This window comes from Macrotis lagotis, chromosome 2, assembly GCF_037893015.1.
Source record: "Macrotis lagotis isolate mMagLag1 chromosome 2, bilby.v1.9.chrom.fasta, whole genome shotgun sequence".
In the NCBI taxonomy this organism is placed as follows: Eukaryota; Metazoa; Chordata; class Mammalia; order Peramelemorphia; family Peramelidae; genus Macrotis; species Macrotis lagotis.
Window position 1 is genome coordinate 33,407,374 of NC_133659.1, and position 15,644 is coordinate 33,423,017.

A 15,644-nucleotide genomic window follows, 5' to 3' on the forward strand; every position below is an offset into this window, starting at 1 on the left:
ATCAGTAGATACAGAGCTGCCGATCTACATGAACAGATGAGGTGCTGTCTGCCTCAGTTTCCTCAGTTACCCAATGGGCAGTAATAATAGCAGTTACCTTGAAGACTTGATGTGAGGATAACATGAGAAAGTGGAGAGAGAGAAGAGGAACCAGGGAACACCCGCAGTCCACAGGAAGATCCTGCTAGGGACCTGGAGTAGAAGTGGCCAGACAGGCAGAACTTGGTCAAATCGCTTAATCCTAGTTGCCCTCACTTTTGTCATCTCTAAAATGACAGGGGAGGATTACCTGATCTCTCCATTCCTTTCCAGAACTAAATCGATGATTCCATGTGGAAGAGACACAAGATCTGTTCTGTTTGCTTATCAAGCCCCTGTGTATTGTGAAGGCTTCCTTCCTTCCATCCGAGACTTGAAAGATCCTGGGCACAGCGAACACTGAACACCATCACAAAAAAATGAAACCGATTCGGGATTCAGCAGCCAGCTCTAGATCTGGGGCCCTCCCTCTGGTCCCATTCAGAACAAAGACCAAAATCAGCATTAAATTAGAAGAAAAGCTAACAATGAGAGCACACTGTGAGCAATCGCAGCATCTTTGAAGCGACCTGTTCAAAGGAGCCACTGAGGCCAAAAAGTGGAAAAAGAAAAAAGGCAAGAGACTAACCTTGATCATCTCCATTTTTGCAAAAGATTAACTGATATGAAATCGTCACCACAACAAAGAGCCCCAAAGAGCCCTGAAACACCTCGCCCGCCACCACTTGATCTCCTTGCCAAGCAGAGGGATGTGGCTGCCACGGCAACCCTGCTTCAGAACACAAACTCATTTGTAGGACACCATGGAGGCTGTTGGAAGAGGACACACAGTATTGCCCTTAGCAGACTGAGAGAAAGCAGTGAAAGTGAAAACAAGTCCTCAGAATCGCAGTGTGAAACCCAAACGAGCTACATCATACCAAGAGCTTTCACTGATAAAGTGGGCAGGAGGGCAACAAACAGACATAAAACAGGGGGAAAAAGTCAGCATTTTCATTCAATTTTCCCCACTGCCTCAAGGATAAATATTCCAACTAATCTATTTAGGGTTTAAAGCATTACACAAGCTGTCTTCAGCTTACTTGTATTTCTCCAATGATCTCTCTGATCACTGCCCTTTCACACACACACACACACACACACACACACACACACACACACACACACAGAGAGAGAGAGAGAGAGAGAGAGAGAGCACACAAATATATATATATATATATATATATATATATATATATATATATATATATATATATGCTTTATTTTGTTTTTTGTTTTTGGGCTTTTTTTTTTTTTTTGCTCTGGGCAAACTAGATTACTGGTGACTTCCAGTAAGTGATGTTCCATTTCCTGATTTTGCCAAGGCTATGTCCCATTTCTGAGATACCTCCCCTCCCTAAACAACTAAATTTCCTCTAGACTCAAAGCACCCATTCCTAAACAAAACCTTTCCCAATTTCCCCAGTTGTCAGCATTCTCCCTTTTTGAACCATCCCTGCCCTTCTCCCTAATAATTTTTATGACTCCACTCTATTGGCTCCTCCACTTTTTTCTCCACTATTCAGCAGCAGCAGCATCCACAGCCAAATCAATCAGCAAGCATTTATTAAGCTCCTGCTCTATGCCAGTGTCTGGGTTAGGCACTAGGGTTAGAAAGTGAATGAGACAATTCTTCCCCTCAGGGAACTTACATTCTAAAAGGGAAACAACTGGGCACAAACAAGTGTATATCAAAAAACCTCTTTGGTGGCAAGATGAAAGAACCAGGAAATTCTTCCCACAGAGAACCATTTTATTTTTCTTAAGCATTGGTTTGAAGGAAACACAGCATTTTTTCTTTTTCTTTTTAAAAATTTAAAAAATTTTATTTTTTCACATTACTACAGTAGTCATGCTGTAAAAGTAAACATAATCCCCCCCACATGCACACCCAAAGAGAAACCTCAAGAAAAATAAAGTGAGAGAAAAAAAGTGTGCTATAGTCTAACACAATACTTTTTCTAAAAGAAACAAATGGGGAAAATAAATAATGAACTGGGGGAAAATACAATTAACCCCCCTCCCCAACACATTCAATAAAAAAATAAATAAATAAATAAGGAAATACAGGATTCTAAGAGATAGGAGTTTCCTTCTTTTTCCCTGATACAATCTCTTTCTTAGTGACCTCATCAACATCCCCACATAGATCATTTTCTGATCTTAGATCCAGCCCCAGCCTTGATTGTGAACTTCAGTTCCATTATCATCAACAATTCTACAGACATCTCACATGAAAATGAATCAAACAGAATTCATTATCTTCCCCTTCAAATATAACCCTCTTCTACACATCCTTATGTCTTTCAAGGGATCGTCCATCTTCCTAGCCTCTTAGACTCACAACCTCAACTTGTCACTCTCCCCTCTCACCCCCAGGTCCCATCTATTGCCAAACTTTGTTGATTGTCCCTTCACAGTATCTCTATCCAATCACACAACTACCTCTCTCCCACCCCACCCTCACCTTTTTCCTTTCCAGCCCTCATCTTTTCTCATTTAGATTATCCAAAGAATCCCCCAATAGGTCTCTCCACTTTACACACTGGCCAAGGTGATACTCCTAAGAGAAAGGTGATGAACATGTCCTGCCCTCCTTCAATTGATTCTAATGCTTCCCAAAGAATAAAAATAGACGATTAAAAGATGCTAACAGAGCTTAATAAATTCTTGCTAATTGATTTGGCTATGGATGTTGCTGCTGCTGAAAAGGTGGAAAAGAACCCATCAGGCAAGTGGAGGAACCAAGAGAGTAGAGTCATAAAAATTATTAGGGGCAAGGACAGGGTTGGGTTCAAGAAGGGAGAATGCTGACAACTGGAGAAATCAGGAAAGGTTTTGTTTAGGATTGGGTACTTGACCCTAGAAGAAATTTAGGGGTTTAGGGAGGGAAGGTACCTCAGACATGAGGCATAGCCTTGGCAAAATCAGGACATGGAACATGCTAAAGGATACCACAATGAATTAATATTAATACTTAACATATATGCTCCAAATGGATGTGTATCAATATAAGAAAATCCCGTAACCCCTAAAATGTCCTCTGCAGTTTGGTATTTCGAAATCCCTGAATGCCTTCCTCTCTGAGATTGTCTGTGTTCATGTGAATGTTTTCACTATTAGACTGTGAGCTCCATGAGGAAGTTACTCTCTTTTTTACCTTTCTTCGCATCCTCAGCCTTTTAAAAACTACATCCTTAGTCCTTAGTACAATTGCTGGAATCTAATAAACTACTAATAAATACTTGGTAGCTCACTTTATGATCAGGCCTCCACCCCTTTTCAACATCGTTGAAAACATTGTCTATATCTTCTGTCAAACTGGCCTTTTAGCTGTTCCTTATCCACAACAATCTACCTCTCTTCTCTGCACATTTGCCTGAAATGTCCTCCTTTCTCAGCTCTGCTTCCTTGAATTTCCTGATTCTTTCAAAGCTTAACTTCAGTGGGCCTCTTCCCCCTACAAAGTTTACAGTCTTTCTACTCCAGCTGTTAGTGCCTCCTCCTGCAACTTACTTTGCATTTATTTTATGTCAGCAAGTTAATCATTCAAACAAATCTTTATTTAGAACCTACCATGTGCCAGTCACTGAGCTGAGTAAAGGAATAGAGGTGGTGGTGAGTATAAAATAGATGTATACAAAATAGATACATAATAGGGGAAGCACTATTAGGTGGGGGATACAGGAAAGGAATTCTTGTAGGAGGTATTGACTTGAAGTGAAGGAAAAAAGGAATTCTAAGAGGCATAGGAAAGGAGAGAGTAAATTCCCAGAACAAAAGTACAAATAGGAGATAGAGTATTATGTGTGAAGTATGGTAAAAAGACCAGTTTGGCTAGACCAGAGAATATGTTGGGGAATAATGCATAATGGAGGAAGAATGGAAAGGCATGTTGGGCAAGTGAAAGGTTTTTCTCTTACAATTAAGCTGAGATATTTTGAGCCCAATAGGAGAATTCATTCATACTGTGTAATGCCTGGTATATTCTAATATGTATGATTTGCTCAGATAAATAGTATCCTTCACAATTCACTAAGAATTATTCAACGATGTGAAAGACATGACCAACATTTTTTGAAAAAGCATCAATAGCATATTTCAAGAAACCATGAAAGAAACCTGCCTAATTATATTAGAACCAGAGGGCAAAATGAAAATAGAAAGAATTTGCTAGTCACTCCTTAAAGAAATCCCTTAAATGAAAACTTCCAGGAACATTATAGCTCAAAACCAGAGCTCCCTATTAAAAAATATATATTGCCAGCAGCCAGAATGCATGAGTTCAAGTACTGAAGAGCCACCATCATTATCACACAAGATTTAGCAGCTACCACTACAAAGGAGAGAAAGCTTGGTATTTGACATTCCAAGTTGCAAAAATATAGGTTTACAACCAAGAATAATATACTAAGCAACATTTAGCAAGAGAAAAAAGAACAAGTGGAAACTTTGAGTCATGAGTCTGGAGAAACATATGAAGGAAAATATGAACGAACAATCAGAAGCAACTATGCAAGTATGGAGTATATACATTCTAATGGTGGTGGGGGGGGAGTTGTTACAAATGTCCCTTGAGAACTCTAATGTTATCAGGGGTCAAATAAGAAAAAGCTTGTTCTTACAAGAAGAAAGGAAAGAGAAAAGGAGTACATACTAGCAAAGAAAAAGGGAGAAAGGATGAGGGAACTTATTTCTTATAACTGGGAAACACAAGTAGAAGACCATAAGAACAAGAACAAAGGGACAGGTATTATTTATACCTCACTTTCACTTGGATTATTTAAAGGAAGGTAAGACATATACACAGTGTGGTGTAGAAATACATTCAAATCAACAAGGAACAGAAGGGAATAAAGAGAAGGAAAAGGTGAAATAAGAGGGACAATAATTTTAGTGATGAATTAGTGATAAACAAAACAGACTCTAACCTCATAGGTAGATTGGGAAGAGAATGGAGTTAAAAGAAAAGAAAGAAATGATAAGGAATAGAGACATGAATCTGGATGAGGGAATGAAAAGTGAGGTGGGGAATAGAAGCAGGCTGCATCCAGCATATAGCATCCACACTAAGGATCTTCCTTCTCTCTTGTCACCATCTCCTTTTCTTGCAAAGAAGGAGCAGGAAGCAAAGAAAGGAAAAAATCTGAGAGAAGAGGATGGTGTAAAATGCAGTTACTGATCCTACCTTAGAATGTGAATGGGATTAACTCATCCAGAAAAAAAGAACAGAAGAAAATAGCAGAATCCAACAATATACTGTTTCCAGAAAGATGGAGTTAAAATGAGGGATTGGAGCAAAATATGCTTGACTTAAATTTTTAAAAAGTACATGTAGCAGCTTGCTAAAACAGGAAGGAGTATGCTTGCTAAAGGTGTTCACCATCATCATACAGTGTGCCTTGCAGAAGTCTGCCCAACATATTTGCCACTGGCATGGCAGAAACTGGACTTGCCACTGGAAAGAATTTGAGTTTGTATCCCACCCCTAGTTGTATTCACTTATTCCTTGATCACAGTCAAATTATTTAGCCTCCATCTACACAAAGAGGATTACAATACATATAAATCTCCACAGAGTGGTTGTGGAAGTCAAATAAGATCATTATATGAAAGTCTTTGTTGCTCCTAAAGTGCTATGTGAGCATCAGTTATTATAGTTGTTATTACAGGTAGCTTTTTCATCAAATTTTTCACCAAGCTAGGAAGACCTAGCAGATTGTACCCCCCCAAAACTCAGGATTCCCAAAAGATCTCATGAGACTAGAACTTTGGGGCAAACTGTATAATAGGGATAAATGTATAAACTCTTATACTTGAGTTCCAAAAAAGCAACTTTGTAAGTATAAAATATGAATAAGATATGGCAAAAACAAAGGCTTATTTGGAAAAGATCTAGGATGTTTAGTGGTTTGCAAACTCAATCATGAGTCATCAAAGTGTTATGACAGTCAATATTAGGCTGCACCAAGAAAGGTATGGGAGGTGGCCAGAGTAGTTCCATCATCCAGGTAAGACCACGTACCAGATTTGTAAGTATTTGCCTTGGTCTGGGCACCATATTTTACCAAGGACTTTAGTAAGTTAGGGAATGTCTAGAAGAAAGTATCCAGGATGATGAAGGAGCCCATGATCAAGCCATATCAGTAAACAAGCAATTTGTTAGGTATGCCATATGAGAATAGGTTGAAGGAATGGAGGTAGAGGAGACTTGGGAGAAGAGAAGGCTCAGGATCAGCATGGCAGCTATTTTCAAATGTTTGAAGGGCTTTCAAATGGAAATTTCTCCTCAGTTCTAGAGGTCAAGGAGTAGAAGTTACAGAGGGCAAAATTTGAGTTAGAGATATTGGGTTCTTACTCAGAGATTTTCAGAGAGAGAGAGAGAGAGAGTCTCTTGCTACAATAGATAGGGTTTTTATTCAGATCTGGATTGAAGTAGATGTCTTCCAAATTCTTTTCCAAATATAAGATTTTGTGATTCTATAAAGTCACAAATGGAAGAGGGATTCCCTACAGAGACAGGTCCTTCAGAAGCTCCCAATTAAAAAAAAAATATGATTGAACTGATTTTCAACAAGCCCCAAAACACTGCAGTAATCTTCAATGAGATCCATAATTATTCAAAAGGGACAGGTTTAACAATGCATAGAAGAAAAATTAGATAGTTGAAAAAATGTAAATCATTTAATTTGAGAGGAACAAATATCCACTCTATCCACAATGCACATAAATATATGTGCCTCCACAGAGGCCCTTCAGGAGGACAGTGTAGCCACATCCAGAAAGGAGTGGGAGGGAAATTGCATTGTGCTTGTGACAAGCCCAGCCTTCTCCCTGGTACAAGGACCTATCTTTTCAATATCAATATTTTCTTGGCAGTGTTTGAGGCTTTAGAATTTTTTAATTACTTAATCAAAGTTGAAGAAGAACCAAGGTGAACTGAAGCACAGAATGAAAGCAAACTGATCCACAGCATATCACCCACCCATCAACCAACAATCATGTATTGAGTGAGTTCTGTGCTTGGCCCTGTGCTAAGCACAGGAGATACAAAGAAGTAAAAATAGTCTTCCCTCATCCCCACTGATGACTTATACTGGTGGCATAAGGGATATCATCAAAAAAATGTGAGGTTGGAAAAGGGAATTAGTTAATTGTGTAGCATGAATGGGTATACCCAAAACACTGTTAAAAAAAATACCTGGAGGCAGGCCTCCAGGACATTGGGTAGATCCTTTATAGAGAACATAAGCTCCTTGAGGGTGGGTACTGTCTTTTGACTTTCTTTGGACCCCCCAGAACTTTGAACACATAGTAGCTTCTGTTGTCTGACTGTCTGATGCTAAGACATGGATTTAAATCAAAAGAAGGAATCTTCACACTGATATGATCTCAAATCCAATACATTCAGTTAGCTCTAGTTTTATATTAAAATTCCAAATTGCAGGCTTTAAGGAGTTTCATTCAATCTTTTCCTGCTCCAAATTAGTTAACAGGCTTCTTTCCCATAAACCTGGGGATAGGTGGTTGATGGCATTGGGGACCATCACAGGAAAAAGTCAGCTACTTATTCCAGAAATCAGTCTCTGACTGTTTCTGTCTGCCTGTCTGCCTGTCTGCCTGTCTGCCTGTCTGCCTGTCTGCCCCACCCCTTTCTCTGACTCTCTATCTCCTCTGCCTTCCCCTCCTCTCTCTCATTTTGCCTGTTATTTCTGCTCTACTTTCTATTATTTCTTGTGTTTTTGCCTTCTCTCCAGCATGTGCCTCAGTCCTGCCAGTGGCACCTAGTGGTGCCCATGGGCGTTGCTCACCCTAATTTCTGCCATCTCCTTTTGCTAGATAAAGCTGTTTATCTACCTTCATTAAAACTCCCCTGAACCTGCTCTGAGGCTCTCTGTCTATGGGATTCTGCCTTAGTAGCATCATGTAGAATTGTAAGGAGTCCCAGAATTTGAGAACTGTGATTTCAGGACTATCTAGTCCAATCCATGCACAAAAAATCCTTACTCTAACATACACACTAAGGAGATTCTATAGGATGAGAAACATTGTCCCTGATCAGTAAAGAGAGCTGACTTCCAAAGGAAGAGAAGAAGCAGACACAAATGAAAATACCTCAAGGACTCAGTTATAAAACACATAATCAAAAAAACCCCTATGAAACAACCAGAGTGGTCACAGTAAAGTAAGGTTCATCAGAGAACAGACTCCTCATAGAAAAAAACAACTGAATTTGGACCTTAACCTCTCTCTGCCTCAGTTTCCTCATCTGTAAAATGAGAACAAATATAGCACCTAACCTCCAGGGTGGTTCTGAGGATAGACTGAGATAAAACATGAAAGTCATTTTTCAAATCTTAAAGTTCTATAGAAATGCTTTTAAAAATCTTTGGTGTTTATGGCCAATAATTTTAGGTAGATAGCAGTACCTAATTGTCAGAGTTGTCAGCATTCCTCTCATCTAACCCATCCACCCACCACCCCATGTACAAATCCCCTCTTCATTTTTAAAAGGTGTTACTTTTGGATACCTCCTAGGAACAGGGAGTTCACTAACCACACAGGCAATCCATTTCATTTTTGATAACATTAATTAAAATTTTTACCATATTTTATTTTATGCCATTTACTTTTATTTTACCTTCAATTCTGAATATATCCTCTCTACCCAGTAGCCATTTCTTTTTAAATTAAATTATTTTTTTCCCAATTATATATGTAAGGATAGTTTTCAACATTAATTTTTTTGTAAGATCTGGAGTTCCACATTTTTTGCCTCACTTCCTTACCTCCCCCCCCCTCCCCATGACATCGAGGAATCTGATATAGGTTATATAAATGCAGTCATGTTTAATACATTTCCATATCAATCATATTGTGAAAGAAGAATCAGAAAAAAGGGGGCAATCATGAGAAAGTAAAAATATAAACTAGTAGCCATTTCTTATGACAAACATTTAGAAAAAAGGATTGGGGAAAAAAGCAAGGAAGATCAATGAATACATTGATCATGTTGGACAGTACATAAAACATTTTATACCTATAATTCTCCACCTCTGCAAAGATTTGGTCATTCTAATTACACGCTTAACATTTTTGTGTGTTCTTTCTGTTTAGCTTAATTAGTTCAAGTGGACATTTTTTTCCTGCTTCTGCTGAGTTCCTTCTTTCATCAGTTCATATATCTCTTCCATGCTTCTCTAAATCTTTCATAGTCCTCATTTTTTTTTAGACTTTTTTCAAGCAAATGGGGTTAAGTGGCTTGTCCAAGGCCACACATCTAGGTAATATTAAGTGTCTGAGACCAGATTTGAACTCAGGTACTCCTGACTTCAGGGCCAGTGCTCTATCCACTGCACCATCTAGCTGCCCTGATAGTCCTCATTTCTTATGATAATTATATTCCATTCTATTCATGTTCCATGATTTTTTGGGCTATTCCCCATATTGATGGGATCCCACTTTGTTTCCCTTTCTTTACTTCCGAAAGGAAGGCAGGGAAGGTCCACTGCTAAGTCAGTGTATAGAAAGGAGAAGCAAAAGACAATTTCTGCCCCCAAGGAGCTCTAGTTTAATATTTAGTCACTTTGCCACCTGGCACTTAGTAGGTACTTAATGAGTTTTTTTTAACTTATAGTCTCTCTCTTTGTGGGTGTGTTGATTTATATATATATATATATATTTATATATATAAATACATATATATTTATATGTATTATATATATAAATCAACACACCCACAAATATAATACATCTGACATACATATATATATATATTTTATCATACATATAATCTCTATTTGAAAATATAAACATATCTATACATATATAGAGATCTGAAAAACTATATATGTATCATATAAACAACTTCAACACCTATATATAAATGAATCTCAAACTGATATCTCTAGCTCCTTCCTCATCTAAGCTAAGGCTTTGCCTTTCTGAATTATGGGGTTTTCACTACAATTTCTAGTTGCCCTCACATCTCTCCCCACTCCAGTCCATCTTCTACTCAGTTGCCAAATTCATCTTCTTAAAGCACAAGTCTGTCCATGTCATCTTCCCCCACTCCTCCCCTGCCCCCACTCAATCAGCTCGAGTGGCTCCCTAGCATTTCCAGGATCAAATAGAAAATCCTCTGTTTGGCTTGTAAAGCTTTTCAGAACCTGCCCTCCTCTCCATGTTCCCAGTTTTTTTACCCCTCACTCCTAACCCTTCCCTCCCACCTCTGTTATACTCTGATTCAGTGACATTGACCTTGGAAGGAGACCCTCCAGCTCCTGACCACTTATTTTCACTGGCTGCCTCCCATGCTTGAAAAGCTCTCCCTCTTCATCTCTGTCCCCAAATTCCTTCAAGTCTCAGCTGCAGCCTGCCTCCCCCCCTTAAAAAGTCTTGCCTAGCCTTCCTCCATCTTAATGCCTTCCCTCTGACACTTACCCTAGATTTCTCCTGTAGATATCTTGTTTGTGTGTTGTCTCCTCCATTAGGCTGTGATCTCTTAGAGCAGGAAAGGTCTTTTTTTTGGTCTTACTCTAGTAGTTCACTGCTTAATGGAGAAGTCTTAGCAAAGAGACTGGCACACAGTAGGCACCTAATTAATTCTGGTTGACTTGACTTGATTTAACTCATCATTTCTATCAAAATTTCTTTCCAACCACCTCAGACTCAACATGTTAAAACCAACCTCCCACACCTGGTCCTGCCCCACAAAATCAGCAGCTTCTTCCAACCTTGCCACTTCTGTTAATGATGCCTCCATTTCCAAGTCACCAGACTCCAGACCTTCCTGTCATTTTAACCCTTCTGTCTCTCTTGCCTCCCAGATCCAATCAATCACCCAGCCCTGTCAATTCTTCTGTCAAAACCTCTCTTACAGTCAAACTCCTGGAGGGCAAAGCCTCACCTTATTCATCTTTATGGCACAAGCTAAGCCCTCAGGGGAGGGTTGGAGGAGTCAGGCTCCATTTCCACTGGGGGGGTGGTGGTGGTGGTGGTGGTGGTGTGTGATCTTTGGGAAGAGCAGAATTGGGGCGATCAGAAGGGCCAGAGAAGGACAAGAGCCCTGACAGATAACGGCTGGGATTCCTAACAAGTCGCCTTCATTCAGCCCTGAGCTCTTGTCTCAGAGAGGTGCTTTTTCTTAACCCTTAGAGAATCCTAGGGATGATTTGTCACCAGGGTTATTAGCATTTCTCCCTGGATATCGACAGCTTGTCTTTCCTCCCTCCAACCAGTGACTGATTTCTTCAAATGCTCGCCAAATACAACCCAAGTCGCCATGGTAAACGTATTGACAGAATCATATTAACAGCTGCTGAGCATTTACAGGGTTGTAAGTTATGCAAAAAAAAAGGTAAGAAAACACATAGGGAAATAAACCAAGTCCAATCAACAATGACAATTATTTATTTAGGAGCTGTTGGTGGAAACAGTTTTTTATATTTTAATTGCTAATTATAGTCTCTCAGTGAAGGGTGGCCTTGGACAAAGTTACCTAAGGTTCCTTCTTAAACCCAGTCATTAATATTTGAAGATACTCAGCTCTGTAATTGTGTATGTGTGTGGTTGACCTGCCTACATTTATCTCAGGGAAGGAGGAAAGGGGAAGAAGAAGCTGGGATTCCCAAGAGTTCCTATTCGCTCTTTTTCCTTTGCTAGACCAATCTCGGACAGAGGTTCACACACTCGGCTGGCCCACATCATTGGCCTCAGTACTTTGTTGTGGTGGTGGTTGTTTTTAAACCTGGGGAAGGTTCAGTAAGCAGAATTGAGCTCTAAGCCACCACATTACCCCTGATTTTTCAAAGAAATGACCTATCTTTTGTAAGTTAATTTGCACCTTTTATTGGGAGATATGTGTTGCTTTGGGCAAGATATTAAGCAACTGTGTTCCAATTTCTTCTCCCTAGGGTGCTTCGATGAGACCCTTCTAATAAAGCCCTCTGGGCCTGGGGACTAACCAAAGTCCTAGAAACCTAGGTCCCCTCTGTTCATGGTTCGACCAGAAGTCCTTCCCGTCTCCCATGTTTCCAACTCCTTATGCGTCTTGAGGAGAATCTAATCCACGGGGGAACTTAATCTGTTCGTTTGCCTGCATCTCATCAGCACTGCTTTGTGAGGAATGTTTGATGTCCCAAGGAAAAGGCCTCAGAGTCATTTAAAGCCTTTTTGATGTGAATCAGAAAAATCACGTTTTGTCAAGAGCACACTCAAACTTAAACCTCAAAAGGTTCAGAACCCAGAAATCCACACAGTTCAAGTGGGATTTAAACTGAGCAAAATCACTTCCCTGTTTTTCCCTGGGAGTCCCTCCCTGTCCTTTGTGTTAGAAGTCTCTGCCTTGACTCTGCGGCAGACCTCTTGCTCACAGAAGCCTCCATTCCCTCTAGATCAGCTATAGTTGCAGAAAGGAGATTCCCCTCTTTCCAAGTCCCCTATAACTCCCTCTCCTCCCACCTACACTTCCCTACCAGGGCTGCCCAAGTCCCACCCTCATCCCTCAGTTGGAGGGCACTCAATGCTCTGGCCCCGAGAGGCTCTTGGTTGCTTCTGGTAAAGGTCAAATGATTTACGGAGCCAATGAACTTCTGATTACATCCTTAATCGAGATGTTTAACAGAGGTCCCCATGCTTCAGACCCAAACTGGAGTCCACTCTAGGGACTCTCTAGCTACCTGCTCCCCAGGCAGGCCCCATTTAGCTTGGCTTGACCAGAGCAAGTCCCAGGCTTGAGTGGCAGATGAGGTCAGCCTATCAAATATTAATAATAGGAGTTTGGGAATGCAGGAGGTGTTTCGACTGACTCATTAGAGTGGGGCTTGAGAAGACATTTGGGGAAATGATGGGAAGATTTATCCCACTGACCTCCCAGGGTTATTGTGAGACAAGGTCTGTAAACCTTAATAGTGCTACTGAAATAGTGCTGATCATAACATGGGAGCAGCCGGTTGAAGATAGGGTGAAGAGAGGTCAGGAAGCAGCTTAAGAATTGACTAGGCCTTTCTCTTAAGCAGGTAAGTTGGAGGAAAAGGTACAGCCTGGTAGGCAGGCTGGAGGAAAGTTGCAGGTTGGAAATAAAGCCAGGGTAGGACTGGAGATGAACAACCGATATGGACCCTAGGCGAGCCATTTCTTTTCTCAAAACCTCTGTTTCCTCACTTGTAAAATGTAGGATTTGTGCTAAATCAGCTCTAAAGTCCCTCTGGGTTCTAATTCTGATGATCCGTAAGTGAAATAGCAGAGATGAAGGGTTTGGAAGTTGGAAGTAAAGGCAGAGATGGCTAACCACTTCCCAGGATTCTGGTCATCTCCATTCTAATAGGTTTCTGAACCAGTCTTAGACTATCCCAGCTTCACCTTCTCCCAGTCCCCAATCACCCCCTCTTACCCAGGCAGCACTGACTTCATGAGGATAGTTTGTATTTCATCTCATTTGGTCCCTCAGGGAATCTATGACCATAAGGCAGGTAGACTATTATGCCAGGGCTCCAATGGGGGAGACCATTTCTGGATCAGGGTCTTCACTGCTTTATTGATTTCCTAAAGGTAAGCTTTAAAGGCTGCTATCTCTTTCTCTTAGGGTTTTACTCTCCATCTTGGAAAAATCCAATAGCAAGAAGGGCTATTCAAAGCTAACAAATAGTTAACAAAGTAGTCAAACAATGTTTTTATCAGATCTTATTAAATAGCCAGTTCTTGAAGTCAGTAAGATAGTTGCCCAAACTTCCGTGCAAATTTGCATGATTTCTCCAATTGTGTGGAAAGTTAATTGGGCTTCCATGGCTAATCATAGAATGTCAGAGACTATGTCACCTCAAAACTATAAGTGGTCATTTGACTATTAAGTTCAAACCTGTTCCTTTGGGATTTCCATCAACCCATTTGTCACATCAGAACCCAAGACGTCTGGAAAGGAAATGTCATTCTAACTGACTAATTATAGAATCAAATTCTGTAGGATTCAATCCCAGGTCTCTCCTGACTCCAGATCCCAGTAACCTCACTCCAACATTACATTGTTAGGAAACCACATCCCCAAAGAATCTCTAGCCTAATGGGGCCTTGGCACCCTCAGTCCAAGTCAATCATTGAGCATTTTACCAAGTTCTGTAGGGTTTCCAGAGATTTGTCTACATTCATTCATTCATTCATTATTTGAATCCTTGGTTAGTTCCTCCTGATCAACTCAAAGAACAAATGACAAAGACAGAAAAAGAAATGTGGCTAAATAGGAGACACCTTATACCAGAAGGTTGAGCCTGGAATTTGAATGCCAACCTTATTCTGAAAAAGACAGGTTCACCAAGTGATGGAAACAGAGCAAGATTTGGGAAGAAAAGACTAAGGCTTCTAGCCTGGAGCCAACGCTTTTTGGCTTGCACTTTGTACTTGCCCTATCTTATTTGGACTAACTGTTGCTGACTAACTGGATCCTGGGTAAAACCTCAGGAATTATAGAATTCTTAGTAATTATTAATACTGTTATGTGAATAGCCTGGGGCATGTTCCTTGGGGGATTTTTAGTCTCTGTAAACAAGAAGGGATTGAATGAAATCATCTCAGTCTTATGAGCCACTGGATAAAACATGGTTTCCATTCTCAAGGACCTTTTATCTAGTAAGGACATGAATAAAATTGGAATATGAGAAGGTCGGGATCACTTCAGACTGGGAACATGAGAGAAGATAGCATTTTAGCTGGGCCTTCCTACATTGGCAGGATTTCAGCAGATGGAAAAGGAGAGGGTTTCCAGGTGAAAGACAGATCAGAGAGTTTGTACGTGCTAGGCTGGCATACAAATCACAACTTCTGTGTATTCTTGTTCATTGGAAGAGCTGAGCAGCCACTGTAACACCTAGAATCATAGGGTTAGAGTTGGCAGAACTCTTAGAGAGGCAAAGTGGTATAACAGATAGTGGGTATCCTTTGGCACAGTGAGGATACAAGTGACCAGCCTGGGGGAAATACAATCATGGAAAAGAGACAGGGAAGTAAGGGAAGGGGAGGTGGGGGGGCAAAGAAGAAAATAAACCATGTTTACAAATATGATCCTGATGATGATGAAAAAATCGGCAGATGTGCCAGCTGATGTTGCTGGTAATTGAAACATCATGGCAAAAAGGAGAGGTGCAGTAGGACTGGAGGAGGAAGGGTGACTGAGGGATTAACTGGAAGGAAGGGAGGTAGGGAAGGAGGAAGGGAAGGAGAGAGGGAAAGGAAGGAGAGTAGAGATAGAGGGAGAAAGAAAGAGAAAGAAAAGGAGTGGCTAGGTGGCACAGTGGATAGATCACCGGCCCTGGAGTCAGGAGTACCTGAGTTCAAATCCAGCCTCAGACATTTAATAATTACCTAACTGTGTGGCTTGGGCAAGCCACTTACCCCCATTGCCTTGCAAAAAAAGTAAAAAAAAAAGAAAGAGAAAGGAAGGAAGGAAAAAGAAAAGAAGGGAGGGAGGGAAGAAGGAAGGAAGGAAAGGAATGGAAAGAAAGGAGGGAAGAAGATAAAGAGGAAGGGAAAGAAGAAGGAAATGAGGAAGGAAGGGAGGGAAGGAGGTAGTATGG